This window comes from Hoplias malabaricus, chromosome 1 (genome assembly GCF_029633855.1).
Source record: "Hoplias malabaricus isolate fHopMal1 chromosome 1, fHopMal1.hap1, whole genome shotgun sequence".
Lineage (NCBI taxonomy): Eukaryota > Metazoa > Chordata > Actinopteri > Characiformes > Erythrinidae > Hoplias > Hoplias malabaricus.
This window is the reverse complement of record NC_089800.1, coordinates 39,041,844-39,059,211: the sequence shown is the minus strand read 5'-3', so window position 1 is coordinate 39,059,211 and position 17,368 is coordinate 39,041,844. Positions and strand designations below refer to the sequence as shown.

General features: G+C 40.5%; 1 protein-coding gene across 3 annotated transcripts in view; it reads left to right on the top strand.

Annotated features, from left to right (window-relative positions):
• Window positions 1-17,368, top strand: part of caln1 (calneuron 1) — a 92,827-nt gene that overhangs the window by 37,042 nt on the left and 38,417 nt on the right. The window lies entirely within an intron of this gene.

Below are 17,368 nucleotides of genomic sequence, written 5' to 3'. Positions count from 1 at the left end.
TTGCAGCCACAGCTTTAGGTTCAGAGCATGATGGAGTGCTGTATGATGCTATCAGGCAAGATGAAATGCCATGGCTGCTAGGCCCAGTTGTGGAGAAAGGTGCCCCTGACCTTGGTCGAGTTGTCAGGACATGTTCAAACTGTCTTATTAAGCGACAGACCGCAGAGGACACGAAGACCATGTCCATATTCTGGCAAGAGCTTAAATTGTTATGTTTTCAACAACGTTTTAATTTGGGAAATTTAATGTAACACATAACCCTTGAACTGCCATTAGATAAGTTAGACCAATCAGAAACAACCAAACACCCATGTGCTTTTGGGGAGCGTGGGGGGGGGGGGGGGGGGGGGGATTGCTGAGCTCCTGCCCCTCGCTGCCGTTGTATGTTTAGCTGAAACTATGTGTGCTTTTAGGTCCTTTACACCTTTATTTGCTACACATGGGAAAACATGTGAATTTCTTTTTTAATTCATCCGAGAACTTACATTTACGTTTCGGTATAGCTGCTCGAGATGAGGGTGGGTACACGAGCTTTGCCTGACGTAAACAAGGACTACTGACGTGCAGACTGACCAATTAAATGTTTACAGAGAAGGTTATCGACCAATAACGGTAGCTCCACAGTCAGACCGTCCAATCAGAAGATTTTAGGCTACTTCACCACGCCCCCACCACTACCAAACGGAGGGCGGGACTAGTTTGTGAACAAAAGGCTTCTCGAAATTCTATGTAAGCTCTAGAAAAACAAAATCCCGGATGTTTGTAAAATTCCGCCCGGACATTTTTTTAAGTCTAAAAAGTAATATTCTCTTGTTTCCCTAAAGCCAGATTTAGATCATGCAATTATAAACACCATAATACTATTCCAGACAGAAATCAAAGTTTAAATGGGTGGTTGTTAATGTTCTGGCAGTTTTTGGTCCCTGTCCACCACAAAACCTGGTTTTATGACTTGAGTAATTCACTGCATATGGAATGAGGAACTTTTGGAATTTGAGCCAGAGACATACATGCTGTGTGACGTCAGCATTTTTGAAAATCTACATTTTGCCTGTAAACACGACGCCACTGACAACAGACTTTTCAAAAATCTCCACCCTTGGAGAGGTTCAAAAACCTAATAAGCTATTTTTCATGTGGTCAGGAGGCCAAAATGCAGACGAACCCCTTTGTTTTTAAAAATATCTTGATTTGGGTAGACGGGGCCTTAGATTTCTGTTCCAAAACCTCAATGTGACACATCTAGGAGACTTGCTTAAAGTCAAGCTTGGACTGATGCCAAAAAGACATTGTCATTTTCCTCATGGTGTATAGTCTTGTAAGAGTTGAAGCACAGGAACATTTTTAAACATTAATTTGAGTGATGTTATACTTTCATGTATTATATGGTGTTGTAAGCCTCGCTGTTCAGTAAATTCAATTTCTTATTAGTTTAAAGGAACAAAAATGGGTTTACTAACATTGTCATCAACATAGTTTAAATAATAATATGATTAAGCTATGTAGAAACTATAACTAAGACAAATAAAACATGAGAATACTACCTGAAAACATTGTCAATAATAAAAAAATCTATGGAAGCAAATCTGTCTCATCAGACTTTGAAATATTACCACCTTTGAATTCGTAGCACTGAATTTTTTTGCACTGAAATTATGTATCTGAATATAATTGCTCTTGAATAGAACTCGTGAATTTTCAAGAACACATTGTCACTGTTATTATTCAAGGTTAATAAATTCTGATAAAAAAATCAAGCTTAAAAACATTCACACAATATATTGTGAAGTTGCTCAAATTTGGTAGATGAAATTCAGAAACCAAAATACAAGTTACAAAAAATTCAGATACACATCCGGGATACAAAGGATGAGCAATCGGTTCATTAGGATTTTCTGTTTCACCTTAAATGCTGCACTAGTTGCATTCTGTCGCCGCTAGATGGCAACATACGAACACAGCTTCCACACCGCGGAAAAACTACACGTTTAGCTTCCTTCCACGGATATTATCTCTTTATTTTCAAAGTGTCTCAAAAATCTGAAAGTCTCACTAAAGACACAATATAACAGACTATTGATATCCTGAAGATGAAGAAATTTTACTGTGGAATTTTTGTCATGGCCCTGTGAATGTAGCATGTGATATGACAGAATATGTGGAATTTCACTGCAAAAAAAAATCAGTGCTACAAATTCAAAGATGGTAATATTTCAAAGTCTGATGAGACAGACTTGCTTCCATAAAAATCTTTCAGCAAGGACAAATCACCAAACCAATTTTACTTAGGAATGAGAATGAAAATGTATTCTGCAAGCACACACTCATTTTATCAATGACACTTTCTATTTTTGTCGTTTCCCAAAGTCTGTTTGTTTCCTGCATTTTATTTGTAATTTGAATGATCTGTTTTCTTCATCAACATACACATTCACCATTCAGGTGAGGTTATTATAGATACCATACATAAGAGTCATGCACTGACCATATACTGAGCATTCATTATTCACATGGTCTCTGGAACCCCTGCAGAGATCAAGATATAATCTCATTTTACACACGCATGGTAACCCAGAAAATTTACAGAGTTTACCCAGAGGAGCTTTATGTGTGAATGCACCTGTTATATTTTTCCAGATTTTATGTTGACTTTTTCCACCTATTGCCCTAGTAAAGGCTCAGGATAAAATCAGAGTGAGTGCATTTATGAACAGAGCCATTAATGTTCCAGAGCATCTCTGGAGTATCTCGCTGGAATTTCTCCCACATTTCTCCAGAGTTTTATTGTGATAATTGCTATATATTCCATAGCATAGCAAAAAAAAAACTGCTTCTCCGGCATCATTGATATAATTCAGAAGCCCTTTAATCAATTTAATACCACACACAATAATCCTTCACACAAGAACAAGTTCATCAAAACATTGATATGAAGATTTCCACCACAAAATTGTTCTGTGAATGTTTGTTTTTTGAACTTTGTTTGTATAATGCTCATGTGTCGGTATAGGCATGAATTATATGCTAGCTTTATTAGGCTTTTAGTTAGATTTGTTTTGGAAAAACCTACAGTTTCCTCAGTAAAACATGAACATTCTCCTACCTGTATAAACCAGATCAGTCTAACTGTATCTTATACTTTGCTTTGCCTATTTGTCATATCCTGGTCAGTCCTTAAAAGGAGATGTAGTTAAAATCTGTCATTGCATGTTGTTTGCCTTTGGAACAAGGTGTTTGGATGATTCCCACAGGGATCCAGTGCGATTAAAGCCAGCAGTTGACTCTCCTCTTTACATTTACAGCTTGGGCCATCTGACTCATTCAGTGCTCCTTTAATGCACAATAGTGCGAGTGATGACTAAGCTGTGCCCCCTCCGAGCTCTGTCTGCTTCAGCACTCAGCGCTGAGGGGCTGGTGGTGGGTGTTCTCAGCTCAGACTCTTGCTTTTCTCGCCCAAGAGCTCAGTCGCAACATCTGAGACGTCTAAAGGCTGTTCCTTTTGTCTCCTTTTGTCTCAATGGTGCAATAGGGCATGTGTCTTTCCTTTCCCACGATAACAGCCTCTGCTCTTCTGGGAAGGATTTACACTAGATATTGGAACATTGTGGTGAGGATATGACTGTATTCAGACACATAAACAGTAGTCAGGTCCAGGTTCTGATGTTTGATTGTCCCCACAGCCCAACTCTTGGCTTTGGGAAGGTTGATTTTGTGCAGATGTTCAAGAAGGTTCCATTTCATTTCCTCCATTAGTAGGAGACAGCTGTGTATGCAAAATCAAACCGCTGTGTGTACACCTACAAGTGTCTTTAATTCACCACTTATAATGGATATTTAAAATCTTTTGAGCATGTAGTTAGTAAATTATTTATTCAGGGATCAAAAATACGCAGCTACACTATCACTGTGGTGGTACAGGAACATAATATACCTTAGCTTATTCTATTAGAATTGTAGAAATTGATTTCAAATCATGTTGATTTTATACTCCCCAATTCATATTCTTTTATTTTACACAGTTCTGTAATGAAATCTTACAAATATTCACCTCTCCTTCTGGAGAAGAGAATGTAATGTGTCTTTAGGGAGTTGTACATTTAAAGATACATTTACACTCTTTGTACCTTTAGTGACCAATAATGTCCCTCTACCGTAACGTTTTCTCTTAGAGTGTAGAAATCTGACTACCTTTGGCTTGCTTGGCCAAAACACATACTCTAACATTGCTAATTTGATAAAGATAACAAATCATTTGAAGAAGAATGACAGGAAGAGAACACTTAAGAATCAAAACAGCTGGATATGGAGAGGTTTGGTATGGAATTATTACAAAATATTGCACACGAGGGCGTGCTATAGTGTGAGTTATTGACACAGATCATGCTGCAGTCCTAGGCAAGAGATATAGCATTTTTCCATTAATAGCTAGGCGTATACTTGTACATTTGTCAATATCAATTTTTTTTTTAATGTGTCACAGATGCTTTTCCAAAGTCAGTCATTCTGTAGCACTCCCTTGTGTGCTATAGCAGGAGAAATATACTGGTTTCAATAAAACATTTTATTTATTTATTTTTTGAGACAAAAACTCATTAAAAAGGCTTGATACTTTCCACAAAGAAAAATAGGTCCAAACTGGTGCTGCTACGGAAACTTTAATTGTGCTTGAAAATATGAGAAGTAGTTAGTCTACAGACATATCAGATAATAGCTTGATAACATTAGCACATGTTAAAATATCATCCATTTCCATTATCTGTAACCGCTTATCCAATTTAGGGTTGCGGGGGGTCCAGAGCCTACCTGGAAACATCGGGCGCAAGGCGGGAATACACCCTGGAGGGGACGCCAGTCCTTCACAGGGCAACACATTCACTCACACACTCACGGGGAGAACACACCAACTCCTCACAGACAGTCACCCGGAGCGGGAATCGAACCCACAACCTCCAGGCCCCTGGAGCTGTGTGACTGCGACACTACCTGCTGCGCCACCGTGCCGCCCCTTAAAATTTCATCATTAGTTCAATTAATGTCTTCATAGAAATGATAGAAATAGTCATACATCTCTTTTGTCTCTGCCTCATGGCTTAGTTTGTCCTTGCCTCTTTTGTGGATAACATTGCCATGTTTTAATGAAAAGCAATGGGTTGAACATTATATAAAGAGACAGATGTACACTTTTTCCATAAGTTAACACAGTTTCACATTACTACAGGGATCAAATAATATTTCTTTTCAGCTGCATGGTACCTACTCTACTTGACTCTGCTCTGCTTGGGGTTTCTTGCTTTTCCATTAGGCAACTTTTGTACCTGGAACAGAGTAATTTTTGTACCTGCTCACTCATGGTTCCAAGCAAACTGAGATGGCACTAAAACGCAATGGGTAGCTAAATCTTGTAGAGCACTGATTGGCCAAAGAGACTTGTCAATCATTACTTCCACTTTCGGTTTGTCACTTGCTGGAAATTATGGACACTCATTTTTAAAGTGGCCAGGTTGAGTGATGCTTTCAGATACAATTGGATTGTCATTGTTGGCCCTATTGGCATCGGCTTATTACGTTTTTTTTTTTTGTAATTATTTGTCATTGTACAATGTACAACAAAATGTGTCTTTCACATTTAACCCATTTGTGGCAGTGAACACACACACACTAGTACACCAAGGGCTGTGAACACACACCCAGAGCGGCGGGCAGCCCTTCCTGGAGCCCGGGGTGCATTTGGGGGTTCAGTGCCTTGCTCAATGGCATTTCAGCCATGGATGTTCCTGCCAGTCCTGGGGATCGAACAGACAACCTTCCAGTACCAAGCCTGGTCCTCTCGGCCAAGCACATTGCAAGGTCAGATGTAACTTGTATATTACTAAAATATGTCTTGCATTTTCTTTACTTTTATTTTCCCTAACCCAGATCACTCCGACCTGTCAGAATTAAAGCATAAATCACCTGATCGTAATTAACTCAGCTGTTAGCTTTTTCGATCATTTTTAACAAACAGAAGTTCTGAGTTCTGACTTGTGTTATAACAGAAAATATTAATGTTGGGTTATTTTAGCTGGATCAATGTCTGTCTTCTGTTGGGAGCTACTAAATACCTACAGCACAGAAAGTTTGAATGTGGCTGATAGGCTGGCAATAGCTACATGTTCTGATAGGTATTGATCACCTCAGATGAATGAGGCCAGACATCTTAAGATGACAGATTGATTTGATGCCATAAACTAGTAGTTATTGTCAAAACTAAAAACACATTGCATTCCCTAGATACAGGGGCTTGCCAGGCCCGGGCTACGGGGCTATAGGCCCGGGTCTTTTCTAAAAACAAATTTTTATTATCTGATCTGGCCCATTTATCGCTCTAATTCGGCCCACAAAAATATTCTAAATATTCTAAAGAAAAATCATTTTGTTTAGGGGCCTATGCCCGGTTGCATAAAACACCTTAGGTTTTCTCTTAAATATAAACTTAAGTGAAGGCTTTCCCTTAGTCAAGGGAATTACTTAAGTGTGTTGCATAAAACTCTTCAGACATTTTTCCCTTAACTAAGCGAGAATGATAAGGGATTTACTGTAGTGACTGAGGTTTTGTTGCAGTAAAGTTACACTGTTTCTATGACAACGACTTTATCAACAACTACACAAACATTTAACACCATTGTATAAGAGTTGCCTTTGCAGATTTAAAAAAAAAAAAGGAAAATAATGGAGAAAACAAGAAACGAATACCAAACGGGACTGAGGAGAAAAAGTGTATTCTCTTGGAACCATACAACAAATTGTTATCTTATTGGATTTAAGGATTACTGGTTACCTTATTAAGGGTTTAAGGATTATTTGAAGTAGTCATTTATTTAATATGGAAGTCTAAATAAAACAGCTTTTTTTTGGTGGTATTTTTATTAAGGTGGCGGTCAAAATATATTGGCAGTCTTTTTAAGCTGGCAGTATTTTAAGGGAGTATTGGATTGATAGTTTTACACATTTAACCTCATAGATATTAAGCAGTATATAAGCTAATGTTGCAACGATGTTATGTGACAAGCTAAATTCAAAGTTTGTTCATGAACTTTCTCCCTCTAGTTATTATTATTATTATTAATAATAATAATAATAATAATAATACATTAAATCTGTATTCTCCTCACTCAGATGGTCTAGAGGGATTTTCTCCATCTCGAAAATCTTTCCTAGGTACACAATCATTTTCAAAAACCTCAAAAAATGCAGCCATGTTCTCCATCTTCTGAGTTTTAAGGTGAGTGTTTTTTAAGGAAGTACTTAAGGGAACAGTTAAGCGGTTATGGTGATTTCCATGAAGAAAGCCTTAAGTACCACTTAAGGCATTATTTTCTGCAACACACCTAATTTTAAGGGATGTTTAAGGGAAATCTTAAGGTAAATTTTCACTTAAGTTGTTTTATGCAACCGGGCACTGAGCCTTCCCAAATTAGACCCGGGCCCACCCAGTCAGCCAGAGCTAATTATTTCTGAATGTGGCAAAATGCCCTGTGTTTTTCTATGTTTTTGTTGACATCATGCTATTTTGTGTGTATTAGTTAAGTACTCACATATTAAAGTAATCTCAAAGTAAGTTTACATGTGCAGCCAATATATTAATTTATGCAGTTTTACTAGAATTGTACTATTAAACCAAAGTCCCTCATAGTAAGATCTGAATTCTTGCTGGGACCTTACAAACATTTGGTAAAGATTTCATAGAACAACATTTCTTCTTGGGGCTAAGCCCAGGGTCTCCTCGGAGTCTAGGCACGCCCCAGTTAGATAGCTAGGTAGAGAAATGTTAGGACATGTTTCCTAATTGTGAACAGAGGCTATTATGTTTTAGGTATTTGAAGTCGAAAAACATTAGTTATACATTTTCCCGACATCCTATGGTAATATTTACATGAACAGAATGCAATAGGTAATAAACACAAGATGCCATTGGATCTAGTTTTCTTCAACAGTGTCGGAAGAAGAACACATCAGTGTCAGGAGAAGACCCTTCCAATAACCCTTCAATATGGCCCTAAAATAATACCTCAGTGTTTCAAGGATTTATTTATTATTCATTCATTCATTATCTGTAACCGCTTATCCAATTCAGGGTCATGGTGGGTCCAGAGCCTACCTGGAATCATTGGGCGCAAGGCGGGAACACACCCCGGAGGGGGCGCCAGTCCTTCACAGGGCAACACAGACATACACACACACATTCACTCACACACTCACACCTACGGACACTTTGGAGTCACCAATCCACCTACCATTCTGTGTTTTTGGACTGTGGGAGGAAACCGGAGCACCCGGAGGAAACCCACGTCGACACAGGGAGAACACACCAACTCCTCACAGACAGTCACCCGGAGCGGGAATCAAACCCACAACCTCCAGGTCCCTGGAGCTGTGTGACTGCAACACTACCTGCTGCGCCACCGTTCCGCCTTTATTTATTATTATTATCTTTATTTATTTTTATTTATTTTAATTTTTTTCTTTCTATTTGGCGATAAGAAAAACAGTTAAAAATAATATATTAATTTCAAGGACATATTGCAACAAAATAAATGCTTAAATTACAATGCATTGTTTTCAAACATTCAGTAGAAACAGACAAAAAAACATTTGCAACAGTTAGTTACTTCTGTGTCCATTGCTAAAGCTCATCCTGAAATGTTTACTCAGAAAATTAATAGATTCTAATACAAATGTTTTCAAAACTACACAAGATATTACAATAAAGTAAAAAAGAAGTTTCCTCTAACCAGTTAGGAAGTACTAGCATTTTAACTTTATTTGTTAATATACAATAACATACTATAAATATACTATATTATACATACTATATTATACTATATATAATATAAATCACCGTGACCCTGAAATGGAAAAGCGGAAAAGATGTATGTATGTATGTATGTGTGTATACTAATATAAATATAATCTCATTGTGTTGTCCTAATTTCACATATAAATTTCCATTATTAAGAGATTCAGTATTAAGAAGGGACTTCTCAGCAAATTGTGTGATTAATTAGTTACTTTTTAAAATATGCTAGATTTATTGTTGCCCAGCCCTCTGGTTTGAAAACTAAATAAACTCTACTGCATCCTGTGGGTGCTTGCTTCACCATAAATCACAGGGGGAGAGGACAAAAACTGATGAGACAAGATTGAATGAGCTTTCTGTTTATGACCAAGAACTGCTTCTCCAACTGCCTCTGCAACAGTTGCTGAATACATTAGAATGTCTTGCCATTCCATAAAGCACGGAGAAGGACCCTAATTCCTGAAGGACCAGTGGGATGAGTCTCTGCAGAGCACAGGCCTGGCCAGCGTGGCTTTAATTATATTTTATGAATGGCTTTTTGGGCTTCTTGGAGGACACCAGCGTTAAGTATTTATTTGCACCACGGCTCTGCTGTATCAGGGCCACTTCATCACAGACTGCACCAGTGCCAATGTGGGGGCACCTCTTACTTATTTATGTCAGTCGTGTATTTCAAGTCGGGTGATTTACATGCAACCATTGCAAGTTTTTTATTTTTAATGTCTCGTAAAGTATATGCACCAGTGTTTGTGAAAATTTAGATGAGTCACGTGTGCTGTAACAAACAAATTATAAGGCATAACTAAACAGACTTGGGGCCAATTAAAATCCCAGGGAACATAGCTTTAATTATAAATTTTTTTGTAAATTAAACTCATATTAAAAGAAAAAAGAAAAACCAGAGAGAGAAAAAAAGATAAACTACCACTCAAATTTGACTAAACTGGATGACCTGACCTATTAGAGCATGGGCAAGTTGTGACACAAAATTCTTTGTAGAACATTCTAAACAGTTGTTTTTCTATTTTTAATGTAAATGGATAGGCTTAGGCCTTTCACAACTGCTTCAAAAATATTTTTCATAGGAGGCGACCAATATGTGTCTTTTATGTGTTTTTATTCTTTAAGTACAAACCTCTTCTGCCTGTTTAGTCTAGTTCTAAATTTAAAAATGTTTACACTATGAAACCCGTTGGTCTCCACTGGCAGGACTGATATGTATTGCTTGAACCATGCTCCCAAAAATCATTAGAAATATGTATTTCATTTGTCTGTTTAATTACATTTAACCTGTATACTCTGAAATAACTCATTCATTCATTATCTGTAACCGCTTATCCAGTTCAGGGTCACGGTGGGTCCAGAGCCTACCTGGAATCATTGGGCGCAAGGCGGGAATACACCCTGGAGGGGGCGCCAGTCCTTCACAGGGCAACACAGACACACACACACATTCACTCACACACTCACACCTACGGACACTTTGGAGTCACCAGTCCACCTACACAACATGTGTTTTTGGACTGTGGGAGGAAACCAGAGCACCCGGAGGAAACCCACGCGAACACAGGGAGAGCACACCAAACTCCTCACAGACAGTCACCCGGAGTAGGAATCGAATCCACAACCTCCAGGACCGTGGAGCTGTGTGACTGCGACACTACCTGCTGTGCCACCGTGCCACCCTGAAATAACTCTGTATATGCCAAATACATATATAGAGCCCACTGCTTGTGTATATTAATTTAATGACGCAAAAAACCACAAGAGATTCACATGTTTGGCATAAATATCCATCCATCCATTATCCACCGCTTATCCGGGTCCGGGTTGCGGGGGAAGCAGTCGGAGCAAAGAAACCCAGACCTCCCTCTCCCCAGCCACCACCTCCAGCTCCTCCGGGGGTATGCCGAGGCGTTCCCAAGCTAGTCGAGACATGTTGTCTGGGTCTGCCCCGGGGCCTCCTCCTCATTGGACATGCCCGGAACACCTCACCAGGAAGGCGTCCAGGAGGCATCCGAACCAGAGTCCCGAACCACCTCAACTGGTGGTCGAGTCCGAGAGACTCGGAGTGGAGCAGCGGCTCCACTCCGAGTCTCTCCCGGATGTCCGAGTTCCTAACCCTGTCTCTAAGGGAGAGTCCAGACACCCTGCGGAGAAAACTCATTTCAGCCGCTTGTACCCGTGATCTCGTTCTTTCGGTCACTACCCAAAGCTTGTGACCATAGGTGAGGGTTGGGACGTAAATTGAACGGTAAATCAAGAGCTTTGCTTTTCTGGTCAACTCTCTCTTCACCACAATTGACCGGTACAGAGCCCGCATTAGTGCTGACGCTGCACCGATCCGCCTATCAGTCTCACGCTCCATCTTTCCCTCACTCGTGAACAAGACCCCAAGGTATTTAAACTCCTCCACTTGAGGCAGGAGCTTACTTCCAACTTGGAGAGAGCATTTCACCCTTTTCCAACTGAGTACCATGGACTCGGACTTGGAGGTGCTGATCCTCATCCCTACCGCTTCACACTCGGCTGCAAACTGGTCCAACAAGAGGTCCTGGCTCGATGAAGACAACAATACCACATCATCCGCAAAAAGCAGACATGGAATCCTGAGACCACCAAACTACCAAAGACCACCAAAAGTGGAGGACACCTTCCGCCACTTGGCTACTTTGTTTATACAGGGACTGGATAGCACGTAGCAAAGAGCCCAGTACCCATACTCCCCGAGCACCCCCCACAGAATAACCCCGAGGGATACGGTCGAATGCCTTCTCCAGATCCACAAAACACATGTAGACTGGTTGAGCAAACTCCCACACACCCTCCAGGATCCTAGCGAGGGTAAAGAGCTGGTCCTGTGTTCCACGACCGGGGCGGAATCCGCATTGTTCCTCCTGAATCCGAGGTTCAACTATCAGTCAGACTCTCTTTTCCAGTACACCCACATAGACCTTACCCCCTATAGTTACTTTTTAAAAAGGGGAACCACCACCCCAGTCTGCCAGTTCAGAGGCACTGCCCCCGATGTCCACACGATGTTGCAAAGACGTGTCATCCAGGACAGCCCCACAACATCCAGAACCTTGAGGAACCCGGGGTGAGCTTCATCCACGGGGCCCTACTGCCAAGGAGTTTTCCTACCACCTCGGCCACCTCAGCCCCAGTGATAGACGAGCACCATTCGGACTCAATGTCACCGTACTCCCCCGGGATGCAGTCGAAGCTCTGCTGGATGTAGGAGTTGAAGATCTTTCTGACAGGTTCCTCTGCCAAACATTCCCAGCAAACCCTCAGCACGTTTGGGCCTGCCAGGTCTGCCCCGCATCCTCCCCCACCATCTGATCCAACTCACCACCAGGTGGTGACCAGTTGAAAGCTCTGCACCTCTCTTCACCCGAGTGTCCAGAACATATGGCCGCAGGTCCGATGATACAACTATAAAGTCAATCATCGAAATGCAGCCTAAGTTATCCTGATGCCAGGTGTACCTGTGGACACCCTTATGCTTGAACATCGGTTTCGTATTGGACAATTACCCTCTCGTCCATTGGGGTTTACAGGCGCTAAGCCAGGGGGCTATGAGTAAACCCACTCCTGCCTTACGCCTCTCACCCTGGGCAACTCCAGAGTGAAAGAGCATCCTGCCCCTCTCTAGGAGATTGGTTCCAGAGCCCATACTATGTGTCGAGGTGAGCCCAACTATATCTAGCCAGTACCTCTCAACCTCACGCACCAGCTCAGGTCCTTTTCCCACCAGAGAGGTTATGTTCCATGTTCCAAGAGCCAGTTTCAGTAACCAAGGATCAGAACGCCAGGGCCCCCGACCCCGGCTGCCACCCGATCCAGATGTCTCTGTTCTTGCTCTCTTCATCTGGGTCTTTATGGATCACTCTTTGTCTGGTCACTATTTGCATTGGGAGACCCTACCAGGGGCTATTGCCCTCGACAACATAGCTCCTAGGCTCACGCAGGCACGCAAACCCCTCCACCACGTTAAGGTGGTGATCCAGGGAGGGGTAAATATCTATAATACATAAATATCTATACCTTTAAATAAATCAGAACAATGTTATGATGGTGATAGTAGTGTATTTCTTTTAACGATCATAACTGCCTTTGCACATCTTTCCACAATGCATAATTATGCCTAGTGGAAAGGTGCATTAAGTAACGGTGGTTCCTCCCTCATATAAAACAGGGATTTTCATAGTTATTATGAATATACACTGAATGACTATTGGATTAGGAACACCTACCTGTATCTAGCCAATAGTGTCCTGTGTCCACCGATGAAGGACAAGAGGACAACCAACACAAACTGCAGCAACAGATGAAGTCAGTGGAGCTGATAAAATGGACAGTGAGTGTAGATACAAGGTAGGTGTTCTTTATCCAGTGATCATTCCGTGTAAAACAAGGAGTAAAATCACTTTTAGGAACAGCACATTGAAAATTTCAGTGAGTTTAATTTGAATTTCCTTTTTATAATTTTAGGCCCTAATTACTGCCTTACTGTATTCAAATTATCTGTGATTGCGTTGTGTGTAATCTAGCTCTTACTGTGGTTTTAAATATGCTAATCAGATCTTCCAGAACAGAAGCCAGGCATTTACCAGTGACTGCTGGAGTGAGCATTTCCTTGTTGAACTAATTCCTCCTCCTTTCTGGTGTACGACAGCAAGAGAAAACAGCGTTTTGGAGACATCAAACCGGCCTCTGCTGCGGTGCACAGCATGAAACCTTGCTAAGTACCAGCTTGATAGAATTCACCACTTCTCACTCTCAGGTCACAGCAGTCTTCCCAGAATCCTCAGCATCCCAGCAGATCTGCACAGGACTGAGCTCTTCACCACACAAATAGGGTAGCAGGCGCAGATAAGCAAGCTAATGCACATCTCTGTGTTTTAATTTCTGCCACACGTCAGGCTTTATTAATGGCTCCCAGAGTGGGGGAGCACACTGAGCCTGGCTAATAAGATGGTGATTCAGTAAAGGAGGATTTTTTTTGTTGACGGAGGGATAATGATGGATCCGCAAGGCCTCCCTCAATGGGACATGATGAGAAAATTAGGGGCACTGTAGATGCTGATTATCTGTTCCCTCAAGCTGCACTTCAAAGCGCCATGACACCACTGCTCACTGTGTCTGGAGCAATATGTCTTGCTGACAGTTTGAACGTTTGAAATCCAATGGCACAGGCATTAACCTTGATATGTTCTCATGCATCACAACTGTTGGCCCAGGTGGTGGGAGAGTGACAGAGTTTTTCTAAATAAGGATTGAGTCATATTCTTTTGAAAAATAAGCTGTGCAATGAAGTCTGCAGCACAAGTGAAACAGAAGGACCTTCAACACAAACTTAGTTCTTAAAACAGATGTGTTTTTTCTGATTCTGAATATTATATAATTTACCACAAAAGTAAAGTGAAGAAAATGTTGTGTATGCATATAAACAGCAAACGTTAACAATTATAAATTAAATACGTTTCCTATTTTTTTTTCCTCCATTCCATCATTGGTATGGAAACATTGATATATTTTTGCTGTAGATGGAACTGACTCTAAATTTAGGAGAGGGCTAACTGCATGAAAGAAACACAGACTGAAGAGGCTACAAAACTAAACAACTTGAGTTACAAATGAGTTTCTTTGGTAATTCAAATGAATAAAATTTACAAGTTAAATATTAGCCACCTACAAAAAAACAGTTGTTTTTTTCTCTCAAACATACAGTTCCACCATAAAAGATGTGACACTTCTTAATGCAAACAAACCAGAGAACAGTGTTTTCCCACAATTGTAGACATTGCCTTTATAGTGTCACAGTCAATAACAAAACAAATAAAAAATACATGCTATGCTGAGTCTGTGGTATAGTCTGCTTGGGTTAGAGCCCTCACTGGCTGTTGAGCTCCTTATGGCTTTTTTTTTTAAACATTCCTCATACTGAACTGGGTGCTTCTGCTTTTGTTGTTAAAGGCTGCTTTCAAATTACATATTACTGTGGTTTTTACATCTGATATTTTGCAACCAAACCAGAAATTACATAATGAACATATGCCATATTGTATGCAACTACATGACATCATTATGTATACACAGTTCAGACTATATCTATTATAGTGATATGGATTTTGTTATTGTTTGTTTGTTTGTTTTAAAAATTATTTTAATACTTTCTCGAACAATACAATATAGTGGAGCAGACACATGTCCCCTTTTGCCCTGGATGTGAAAAGTGCCCTTTTTGCTGGAGCCCAGTTTATTTCTTCATTCATCAATAATTAAAAATAAATTTACCCTCTCTGTCATCAATTTCCCCAAAAGTGTTTTGATATCTGACAGGCATTTGAGTTCTTTTGTCCCCTACCTGATTCGAGGCGCACACGAACACCAATTCTCAGGTTTGAAATGTGATGTTAACATCAGGCCTGAAAGACCATAGAGCCAAGTGAGGGTTATGGTTTCACTGCTATCTGCCGTGTTTGTTTACATGTAGTTCACTAGGAACTCCTGTGAGGTTTTGAGGACCGGAGCTGCCTGTCAGGTGTGACAAATCTGAGTGTCAGGGCGAATCATGCAGTGTGGGAACTTTGAAGACAACAGTATAATCTGTGAAAAATGTCATTATGTGTGAGGTATCACACACTTTCAACATCAGTTAGGATTTTTTTAAATCTTTAGTGTGGGCCAGGCAATAAAATGACCATTGAAATTTACCCTGGTGCTAATTGACTCGTAACCATTTGTGCAATGGTTACTTGAAATAACAATCAGCTCTTATAGATTAGTACTAGATAGTTAGGTTGCTTAATGCAGTTGGGCTTCCAATGAAAAAGATTCACTCCAAAATACAGTTAATAAAAAGAAAAGATTTTTAAAGGGAGGGAGTGAAACACTGCTGAGATATTCTGCTATGTTTGATTAACATTTGTTTTTTATTCCTATTAAAAATTAAAGAGATTTGTACAATTTGTGTCTTTGTACAATTATGATTTCTCAAAGATGCAGTAGATTCCAAAAGCCTGTTTTTTGGGGGTGGGTTTTTCTCTTCTTTCTGAAGTTGAATATATTGATGACATCAAAGTAACAAGGACAAAAATCCCAAGAACTATATTTACTGTATTAAGATCTTCTTTCTTGCATATTTCCCTGTAGTTTACATACTATAGAGACATCACTGAAATCCTGTATTGTTTTCCCTAAATGATTATTTAGCTTTCAACACTGACAGTACCAACAGTGTATTTATTAGACTGATCATTCTGACAGTGTGGAGTGAATGTGGTAAAGTATATGGATGCTATTTTTGGCCAGACTGCCCTATACAGGAAATTTCAAGTAGAGACCTGACATGTAGGTGGAATGACTGATTAGAACATGCCAGATAGAGTGACAAGGAGCAGCAGGGGGCAGATGATTATGGTCCTGCTCCTCCATCTCAGCATTTCATACTTATATCCTCAGACACTTTTCTAAGTCTTTTATTCTACATGTTCAGTCAAGAAGTGGTTACTTTTCTGAACAAAAGCTAAGCTGCAGACAGTTTCAGACTTTATAAATGTACATACTACATTTGTCCTTAATTGAGCCCAGGATCAGATCCTATACAGTGTTATGGTTAGCTGCAGACTAGTGCAAATAGAGAAATGATTAGGAGAAAATTGGGCTAGCTGGCCTACCAGGTTTAACCAATGTGTGGGAATCTGGCTGTACTTTTAGATAACGACTTTTCATTTTAATTTTACAGTTCTATATATTGTATGTTCCATTTTGTATGTACAGTTTCATTTGAGGATGCAGTAGCCGAAAGCATTCGAAAGCTGAAGAATGCTGACATGGTGGCTGAGGTGAGGGAACGTGGGTGGCAGGCACATGTTAGACCAGTGGAGAGAGGGTTAGGGGATTTGTAGCCACATCCCTGCTTGTGCAGTTCGGCATCAGGGGCTGGAAACTAAGGGCAGCTGTGAAGGATTTATCAGAAACAGATGAAAGGTCTAGTCAGTGGTTGTGTATACGGAGAACACAGACTAGTTACAGAAATGCACTGTAGAGGTGCTGTTGTGGTGGTTAGAGATGTAGCCTGTAAAGAACACATGAAACTGGTTGCACTGAGCATGCATTAATGGTGCCAATGGGGCTCGGTATAGCCTTAGTCACCAGGGAGGTCAGTGTGGATTTATGGTTGTTGATGGAAAAGGGTAAGGTAGGATTGTAAAGCTGTCTTGGAGGGGGGTGGGTCTGGGATGCCAGACTTCACTGTTGGGCCTTCTGGAGATGTCATGGGCTTAATTCAGCGAAACACTGATGAGGGGAGGTGCCTGCCTGATGACCCCTATGAAGAGCTAGTGATGCAGTGGGTGGTATGGGTACACATGTGATGGACTCAATGAGTAACCGTAGATGTTAAGGGTAGTTGGTTGCTGGTCAGATCATAAACGGCCACAGCAACCTTAGGGTGTAGCTGTATGATTGGAACAATACAAATTACGTGGCTGCTGGTAGGAAGAGAGAGATTTGTCTGTACAC